The sequence below is a fragment of the Aulostomus chinensis genome, chromosome 12 (genome assembly GCF_037954235.1).
Source record: "Aulostomus chinensis isolate RoL2024-O1b breed Wild chromosome 12, RoL_Achi_v1.0, whole genome shotgun sequence".
NCBI lineage: Eukaryota > Metazoa > Chordata > Actinopteri > Syngnathiformes > Aulostomidae > Aulostomus > Aulostomus chinensis.
The window spans coordinates 26,798,478-26,807,600 of NC_141331.1; the positions used below are offsets into that span (position 1 = coordinate 26,798,478).

General features: G+C 44.9%; 1 long non-coding RNA gene across 1 annotated transcript; it reads right to left on the reverse strand.

Annotated features, from left to right (window-relative positions):
• Positions 1–7,411, reverse strand: LOC147252636 (uncharacterized). Its single transcript, XR_015118807.1, has 3 exons — positions 7,341–7,411; positions 1,522–1,554; positions 1–55 (listed from the first exon to the last, which is right to left on the reverse strand). It is a non-coding gene; the product is annotated as an uncharacterized LOC147252636 (long non-coding RNA).
• Between the last annotated feature and the right edge of the window lie 1,712 nt (positions 7,412–9,123).

Consider the following 9,123-nt stretch of genomic DNA (forward strand, 5'->3'; position numbering starts at 1 on the left):
GTGAGTCAGGGTTATCTCCAACCATCGAATTCAGTCCATCACATCATCTGCACACCTGAGGATGACCAGAGACACGCCAGCGTTTCATTTGTTTTCTGAGCAGAACCTTACAACAGTCTCCTTGTTCTCCTGGCTGTTCAGTTTGAAAGGTTAAAGAAGTAGTACAGCTGACAGCGCTGGCATTTCCCCACTCCTCCTGCTTGCTGTTGCTTTTACCAAAGATTGTCAAACAAACAGTAGCAGTGCTCGTGTGGCCGAGGGAGCAGCTTTCTGCATCAGCGCAACACCCGCCAAACATCATGTGAGTCCAAGATTTTTTCCCTTTTTTCCCTCTGAAGCCACACAAACGTGTTTCAGAATGAATCAAGCAACAAACTCCCTGATCAAATTGCAGTATTTTAGCTTGAAAAATCCATCGTTTGTAGCACTTCACTATCCTGAATACAAGCAAGGTGTGCTGCGCATCATCAGATGATTTCAAATTACAGGTTTACTTCTTTATAAAGAGATACAAGTACACACTTAACTGCATCTCTGCATTTACACAGGTCACCAGAACAATAAAAAAATCAAATAACCAACAGGAAAGGTTCCATGTAATTACACACAAGGGTTGGAAGCAGATGTGAAGACATTTTCAAACGGTTGGAAATTATTTTTCAGGTTCTAAAATGCACGTTTCATTTCATGCAATGTGCTTGTTTTCCTCTGTTGTCATGACTCCAGCCTCCATATGGGTGCTGACAGAGGGAGTTACTGTTGTTGACACAAATTACATAAAGCTTACATCTGCGAGTAAATTAGTGTGTTTATACTGTATATTTATATAATTCCAAAGCACACCCCGCCTTCTCTTTAATGATTATATTTGTCTTCACACAGATCTGCCTTGTTTTGGTGTGAAAGTCCTGCTTCCCTGTAACATACGGCACATAAATATGTATGAGTGAGTGAGGAGGAGCTTCGCCGCAGCAGAGCAGGCATTTATAGAGGTGTCACACACAGATAATCCAGGCTCCACATGAAAAGAAAATACTGTTGCAGGAGCGTGTGTGTGTGTGGGTGTGTGTGGGTGTGTGTGTGTGTGTGTGCACCTCCTCTGGGCAGCAACAGACTCACACCATGTTGATACTGAATATTATCACATTCTTGTCTGATAAAAAATGCTTACTGTGGAGGAAAGATGGACAGTAGCACCGCACTCACTGAGTAGCAGATTGCAGGAATACTACCAGCAGCATGTACACACACACACACACACACACACACACACACACACACACACACACACACACACACACACACTGCATCGGCTTTATTTTAGCAATGACATCTAAGAATTAGTTGCACATCATGGACTTGCATAACGCAACGTTGAGTCTGCGAATGTTCTCGTTTTCTGGTTTTGCTCAGCCGCAACGAGAGCACAGCACCTGTGGATTCAGGACTCAAGATGTTTATCATCAGGTTCTCTGTATGTTCAGGACATACAGAAGAATGGAAAAGGCTTTTCTCCCTCACCTCGGCGTGAATGCAATGCGTTCAGAAGACAGCCTGAAAAAAGACAATAGAATAGGTGGTAAAAGATAATGAGATAAAAAACAGACAGAAAAATAAAGCATGTTTCATGATATACAAATCAGAAAACATTTGATCTATTTGAACGATATTTTGAAAATTAAATGGCCACTAAAAGTATTTATAGTTAACCAATATGTTAGAGTAGAGCCAATAAGAACAACGACAGACACAACAACAACATGACGTCAGTTAATCAGCGGGGTCCTCCTCGGTGACGCTACACACACCTACAAATTTTGTTGACAATTTGCTGCGCTGGATGCTAACAAACACATAAACAAAGACTCAGAACCAACAGAAAAGAAAGTCTTTAGTGTGAATAACGTCGCTGCTTCAGAGGGTCGTTCAACCTGGGCCCAATTATCTAACGGGTCAAAATGATGGACCGAGACCAAAGTTACTGGAATTGTTCAAGTGAAATTGTATCAATGAAGATACTAAACTGTATTTTTATATGTACACACACATATATATATGTGTGTGTACATATATCACATACTGTAGTACGAGCATGTAGTGCGCATCAGGGATTAAATAATGTGCTTGAGAACAGTTACATAAATACGTCTCCACTGACTCCAGCAGCTGGTCTCTAATGCCTTTCTCAGCTGCGCTGATGCATGTTTTATTAGGCTGATGTGTGTCGAATGTGAGTGACGTAAGACCATCACTCATGATGACGCAGCCCACAGAGAATATCTCATCCCTGCGTTTCTCCTCAGCGGAGCAGCAACCCCCTCAACTTCTCCTTCAGCCCCTCTCTGTTCAGTAGGTTTGGATGCAGCCATTTTCAGGGGAAGCTGGTTAAACCCGTTGTTCACCACCAGCTCAGCGCAATGCAGCAGGCACACAAAGTTAGTGGGTGAAGACCATGGAACACTTTGCTGCTAATAGGTATTTTGTTCAGGAAATGGCAGAGTAAAGCTAAAGAGCTAAAAAGAGAGACCAACGACTGGACTGATATCTGGTGAATCGGCGTAGCTGCTGAGCTCAAAATGTGCCGTTCTTGAGGAAAAGTACTGTGCACCGCAGATGCCTGCAGGAAGGCTGCCCCCCCGTCATCTCCAGGCGTTCACACCCTGGTTGTTGGTGAGTTCCACCTAATCTCAATAAATAGATTCTGCTCATAAAAACAGAATCTGAAGGGGGGGGGGGTGCCGGGGCAGGGAAGCGTCTCACTCATCAGTCTGGAAACACATCGGCCTTGTCAGACGACTTCGTAACAAGGTGCTTGTGTTTGTCGCCTGCCAACTTCAAGCCAACGTCCCAAGTTGCTATACAGACTTTAAACTACGAGCAGCCAACAGAACCAGGAAGTCTTGGATATCTGCTGGCTACACCAGAACCCCAAAATACTGGACCTTGTTGCCAGAGGCTACGTCGTCATAGCCGATCGGCTCTGAGACTGGTTTCAACGGGCTGTGTTGTCAGGGTTACAGGGTCTGAGCCTAGCAAGAACGACGATGTCTTTTTCTCTGCGTTTTGCACAAAGACAAAATGTCTACATTTTCCTCTGTCTTTGGTGATTAAAGTTATGTTGTAAATTTGAGTGTCTTACTCAGACACTTTACCACTTGGAAGCGAGCAGCCAGGGAACAAAGTGCTCCTTGTGAGCCAAAGTTCCTGTCACGTAACCTGATTCATCAGAACCACCGGAGAGGTCAGAACTCAGGCAGGTCACTGGATGAACCTTCATTCCACCTCAGGCTCCATCAACCAGGCAGATCAACGGACTCTTGCACTTCTTTCAAACATGAAATATTCCCCAGTCATGAAATATCAATGCTAAAGTAGCATCCGTGCTAATCTCCTCAGGAGCCATGCGGACGGGCGCGCACACACACACACACACACACACACACACACACACACACACACACACACACCTGCACTGCATCTGCATATCTGGAAGGACACAGCTTGGTCAGAACTTCTGTCCAAACAAATCTGAAGCCTGACAAGACTCTGGTGTTGTGGTCTTGAGAAACCAGCAGCCACCTCACAAGCTAACGGTCCATCCACCATGTTGCTGGTTATTCGGGTTTGCTTCCTTTGAAACTGAAGTTACGTTCATTTCCCAAGAACGGTGAGACACCACAGGACGACTTGGTCGGCTCTGAGAGACGTGGTCGTTCACGTCAGTGGACTGACGACCGACAGAGACCACATCAGCTGTACAGTGGAAAAAACACTGGGGGTTTAGTTTTAATTGTGATGGTTCAAGAGGGGAGAATGAAGGGTGAGTGGCGAGGGGCCAGATGCAGCGTGTCGCCATTGATTTTTGTGATAATTTCCATGTCAGTTGTTCCATTTTCTCGCACCTTCTTTCCTCCCCTTTTGTTTGGATGCACCTTTTAGTTATGCTTTTAATCACGCATTGCTTTTTGCACCACCTGCTGTTGATCTCAATTACCTTCCAGTATTCACAGCACAGTGGTGGATGGAAACACACGTAAATGAACGTTTTCTTTTATCTAATCTCTAAAAATTCAGCAGGAGATTGTGAAGCAAAAACCCAGCCAGTGACTGGAGTTCAAATCTTTGAATATTTGGAGAACTTTACGATCAGAAGTTGTGTATATATATAAAAATGTATTATCATGGTTTACAGTGTTGAAAGGTGATGATGTCTTGGATGAATGTGAAGTGCAGAGATGAGTGGAGAGGTGGAGCGACTGCACTCATCCCATGTGTTCCTCAGAGTTCAGGTTACAACTGGGAGGCATTTGGGGAATGGAGCTCAGTCGAGACCGTGGCTAACAGCTTTAACACCAGCAAGCGCCATGTGTGGTCGCTCTGTGTGTGTGTGTGTGTGTGTGTGTGTGTGTGTATGTGTGTGTGTGTGCGTGCGTGTGTGCGTGTATTTGTGTTTGTGTTGTGTGTCAGCCGTGTGCAACGTGCACTCATTTACAGGACATTCAATTCACATCCACACTGGTCTTATTTAGTGTCCATTAATAGACCAGCACAGACACAATGGGCCTCAGAGGCTAACAGCTGTAGCATTTCTGCTAATGCTGTGAAAACCCAGGGCAGTTGCTGAGCTTTATTTCTCTCCGCCAGGATTGTAAACCTGTGCTGAGTTGACAGGGAGAGTGTAGATCACCGGTTTCATTGCTCATCATATGGATGTCATGATGTCATCTGGAATATTCCATTATTTATTGCAGCACGTGGTGGCAGGGGTTGGCTCTGTTGCCTAGAGTATGAAGACCCCGGGCTGGACTTGTCTTCAGTCTTCTTCCCGCAGTGCTCAGGTTTCCACCATCAAAGCCACGTATGCTAGGAAGCTAACACTCCCACTGCTGGTGCTGCACTGCAGCCGTCCACTGGTCTGTAGCAGATGAAGACGATCCATCTGACTGCAACGTGTATGATTCTTGTCTTTTTCTTTTAGAAATGAGGAAGGACAAATAACGAAATCGAAGATTGACCCCCCCACCAATAACTTGATAAATGATTGCAAACAAGTCCATTTTGTCAGAGCGTTTCTATTTTAGCTGGTGCAGCTTTCTGTTCGTGCCCCACACCATTGGTCCCAAAAAGCTCACCCTCTCACATGACGCGACTGAGCCAGTCAGCTCTTTCAAATCAACTGAGGAGCCACCAAGCCAAAGGAGAGCGCAGATTGTGACATGTTCATCCATTCACAGGAAGTTCAAGTCATTAAAAGGGGCAAAATGAAGCACCGCAACCAGTCACACACACCTGCCGGCCGTCACTCAAACACAAACTCAGAGCAAACAGGACGACGAACCCTAACACTGTGTTGGTGCGACGTCCTCCATCCACTGTCTGGCACTGACGTGAGCTTTGGAGACATGAAGGAGTTCATGCCGTTTCCACTGTGATTTGCTGCAATCAATATGACAGAATTATGAATTATGAAATTAAACAATGTGATCTACGTCACTGAAAATAACTAGAATAAAATAAAATATTCATACGTCTCATTATGCATCCCTATGTGCACGCAGTGTTTTTAAACCCGGGTCAGCCTGTTAGAGAAGCCCGTCCCACCGCGGAAGCGTTCCTACTGGTGCGTCTGGTCTGATGTCATGAATGCAGGCAGTTTAAAAAAGACTGAACAAACAAAGCAACATGGAGGTCTGATTAAAACATCAAAGCAGAATGAGCAACATCAAAGTGATGCTTGAATCCAAAATGGTCGAACTTTTATATCTTAGGTGACAAAATCAGCAAAGTTACTGGCCGAGGCGACAAGCCTTCATCGCCTTCATGGTATATTTTGTTGATGGAAGAGCCCCGAGCGTTCATCGTAGGTGGCGGCAAATTATGGCGTTCATCCCAGGAGTTGTTTACAATGATGCCAGTCAGAGCCAGAGCCGATAAATACCCACGTCTACTGCAGGACCATTCGACCCAGAGAGAGATGGCCGACTCAGCCCTTCACTATGCAGAAAAATGTCAACGGTTAGCAGGTGTTTGTTTTTGGTTTGTTTTTTTGGCCAATGGAAAAAAATGCTTTATAATATATAATATGGCACCATCCCTGTGACACAATGAAGAGGTTTTTCAAAATAAAGAGTCTCCCATGGACATCAATCCCTGCGGGCAAAAATGAAGACGGGCAGCATACTTGATGCTTCGCAAAAATACCTTATTTTGAAATAAAAGTACAGGTGCAACAAATGTTTACCAGTGCAACTGTGGCGAGAGTGTGTCAAGAGCCTGTGTGTGCATCAAGTGTCCACTATGAGAAAACCAACAAACCCCAAACTCACTTTTCTAAACTTCAGGCCGGTGGCCAAGAGTTTGGAGTCCCCTGTTCGTCTTATTGAACGGTAAAGTTGTGGTTGTTTGGCCTTCGTCTCATATGTCACAAACGTGTCTTGGTAGGATTTGGTTCAGTAATGCATGATAATGGTTGACCATCCTGATAGAGTTACAGATTCAGCAAGGATCCAGTTTGTTTCATGGATCGCTAACAATTTCACAATAAACGTTAAAAAAAATGTAATAAAAAAACATTTCTGTGTCCATTCTATTTTCTCCCAACAGAGCTGAGACAAAACTATTGATGTCACAATGACATCATCGAGGTTATTTGCTCAATGATGATCCAAACTGTCCTCATAATGAATGTCAAAAAATGGGGGAATTTGTATAACAACTCTCCAACAGTCAGACCGCACGTGACAATGGCAGGTATTGTCCTTTAAATGAATGCAGATCATCACTCGCTGGGACATAATTGAGGCAGTCCTGCCTTAATTAACTGGGCAGTGTGTGTAATCAGCTGAGGGCGGTGTTGAGAAATAAAAAAAAAAACGCTAATTAATTACCTGTAGCCGATGTTACAACACGTCACATAGGCCTCAATTAGCTATAGGACACGCCACAATTAATGAGGAGAAGTAGATGGAACGACCTTGATATATGAGGCGCAATCTGCTATGCAACCATTTTGTTAGAGAACGTGGTACAAGATCCAGGTTCAGGTGAACCTAAATTTTAAGATGAGGAGCAGATCTGTTGAGTACACCAGCGTCTGGAGGAGGAGAATGAGGAATACAGAAGATTTGGGGGCATAATTCTTGCCTTCATCGCTCATCCACAAACAATCGGTTATATGCTTTTTAGCAAGGCTGAATGGGCGCCTTTGTTGGATCCCAATTTATCATCTGCCCGATTCCAGCATGAGAGGAAATGTGCTTCTCTGCCAGGGGACCCTCCAGCATGCAGAACTGCACAGCTGGTGTGTGTGAGCTGCCCGAGACACTGACTGATTAACTTACTGCAGGTGCATTTGCCAGGCTGCGCGAGCCAGCGGCAGTTGCTCTTCATCACCAGCGTGTCTGAGAGCATCTTAAAAGTGTTAACTGCTGAGTTTATGTTGATGTATGCAGGAACACGCCATCTGCAACAGATATGGGCTGTGATAAGTGGGAACGTCAAAGCTGTTTCAGGTACAGTTGCATAATTAATTTGCGTGTGTGATGCTCCTTAATGTACACATGATGCTTGTGTGTGTGTGTGTGTGTGTGTGTGTGTGTATTTATCTGTGCTTCATATTCCACAGTGACTTCTAATTCCAGGCCCCTGTGTCCTTTTCCCATCTTGTCCAATTATCATCCCAAGACACTGGGAGGACCCAGCCCAGAAAAGCTCCATCCTCTTCCCAAGATCCCCACTTGTACCTGGGGCTGAAATTTGGAAACCGCCTGAAAGGATTTTAATCTGTCTGAGAGGAAGGTCTGGAGCTGAGGACTGGCATAAGGAAACCATTACACAGTTGCAAGAAACAGATTTGCTTTCTGCTGCTCTTCTGGCATGGAGGTGTACTGAGAGCAGAGATAATATACGGAGGTCAACCGCATGTTTGTGTAAAAAAACCAAATGTGTGCGTGGAGAGGTCTGTGATTCCAAGATGCTTCTTCGAGGCGCCTGCGATGAGGAGGTGTGCAGCGTTCGTACGCGGTAGCGCCGACCTGCAGAGGTCAAGACGAGACGCTGTGTGGTCTCGTTCCAACATTTTACATCTGGATCGCATGAAACAGCTTTCACACTAAAATACAAACTAAAAATACCACACATTTCCCTCCGGTGAACACACACTTTGCTACAGGAAGATTGAACTCTTCACAAGCACGAGGAAGTCCACCAAGCCTGGAAGGAGAGTTTATTAATATATAAAAAAGAACTCCGTAATGCCAGAAGCGCTTACTACTCGTCCCTGATAGAAAAGAATAAGAACCACCCCAGGTTCCTCTTCAGCACCGTGGGCAGGCTCACCAAGAACCATAGTGCTGTTGAGCCATGCATCCCCCAACTCTCAGCAGTAACGACTTCCTTTCTTTCTTTACTGAAAAGATTGTGAATATTAGAACGAAGATTGCCAGTAATGGAGGACAGACTACAGTCCCCATAGAAGCACCTCCCAGACTTGGTGCTCACTTGGACAGCTTCTCCCCCATCGACCTGTCAGAATTAACTTCTGCAGTCGGTTCCTCCAAGTCAGCCACTTGTCTGCTGGATCCCATCCCAACAAGCCTCCTTAAGGATGCCTTCCCTCTTGTCAACACTTCTATATTAAATCAAATGAATCTTTCCTTAGTCACAGGTTATGTGCCACAGGCCTTTAAGGTGGCTGTCATCAACCCTTTACTTAAAAACCTTCTCTTGACCCAGATGTGTTAGCCAACTATAGGCCAATATCCAACCTCCCCTACATCTCCAAGATCCTTGAAGGTTGTCCTGGAGCAGCTACATGAACATCTGCACAGCAACGAGCTCTTTGAAGCCTTCCAGTCTGGATTCAGGGAACACCATAGCACTGAAACAGCACTGGTCAGAGTCTCTAATGATCTTCTTATAGCTTCAGACAGAGGTCTTGTCTCTGTGCTTGTCCTTTTGGACCTCAGTGCTGCATTTGACACCATCGACCACAGCATCCTGCTACAGAGACTAGACCATGACATTGGGATTAAAGGAACTGCCCTAAAATGGTTTAAGTCCTACTTATCTGACAGGTTTCAGTTTGTTAATGTTAATAATGACCATTCTGAGTACAGCAGAGTC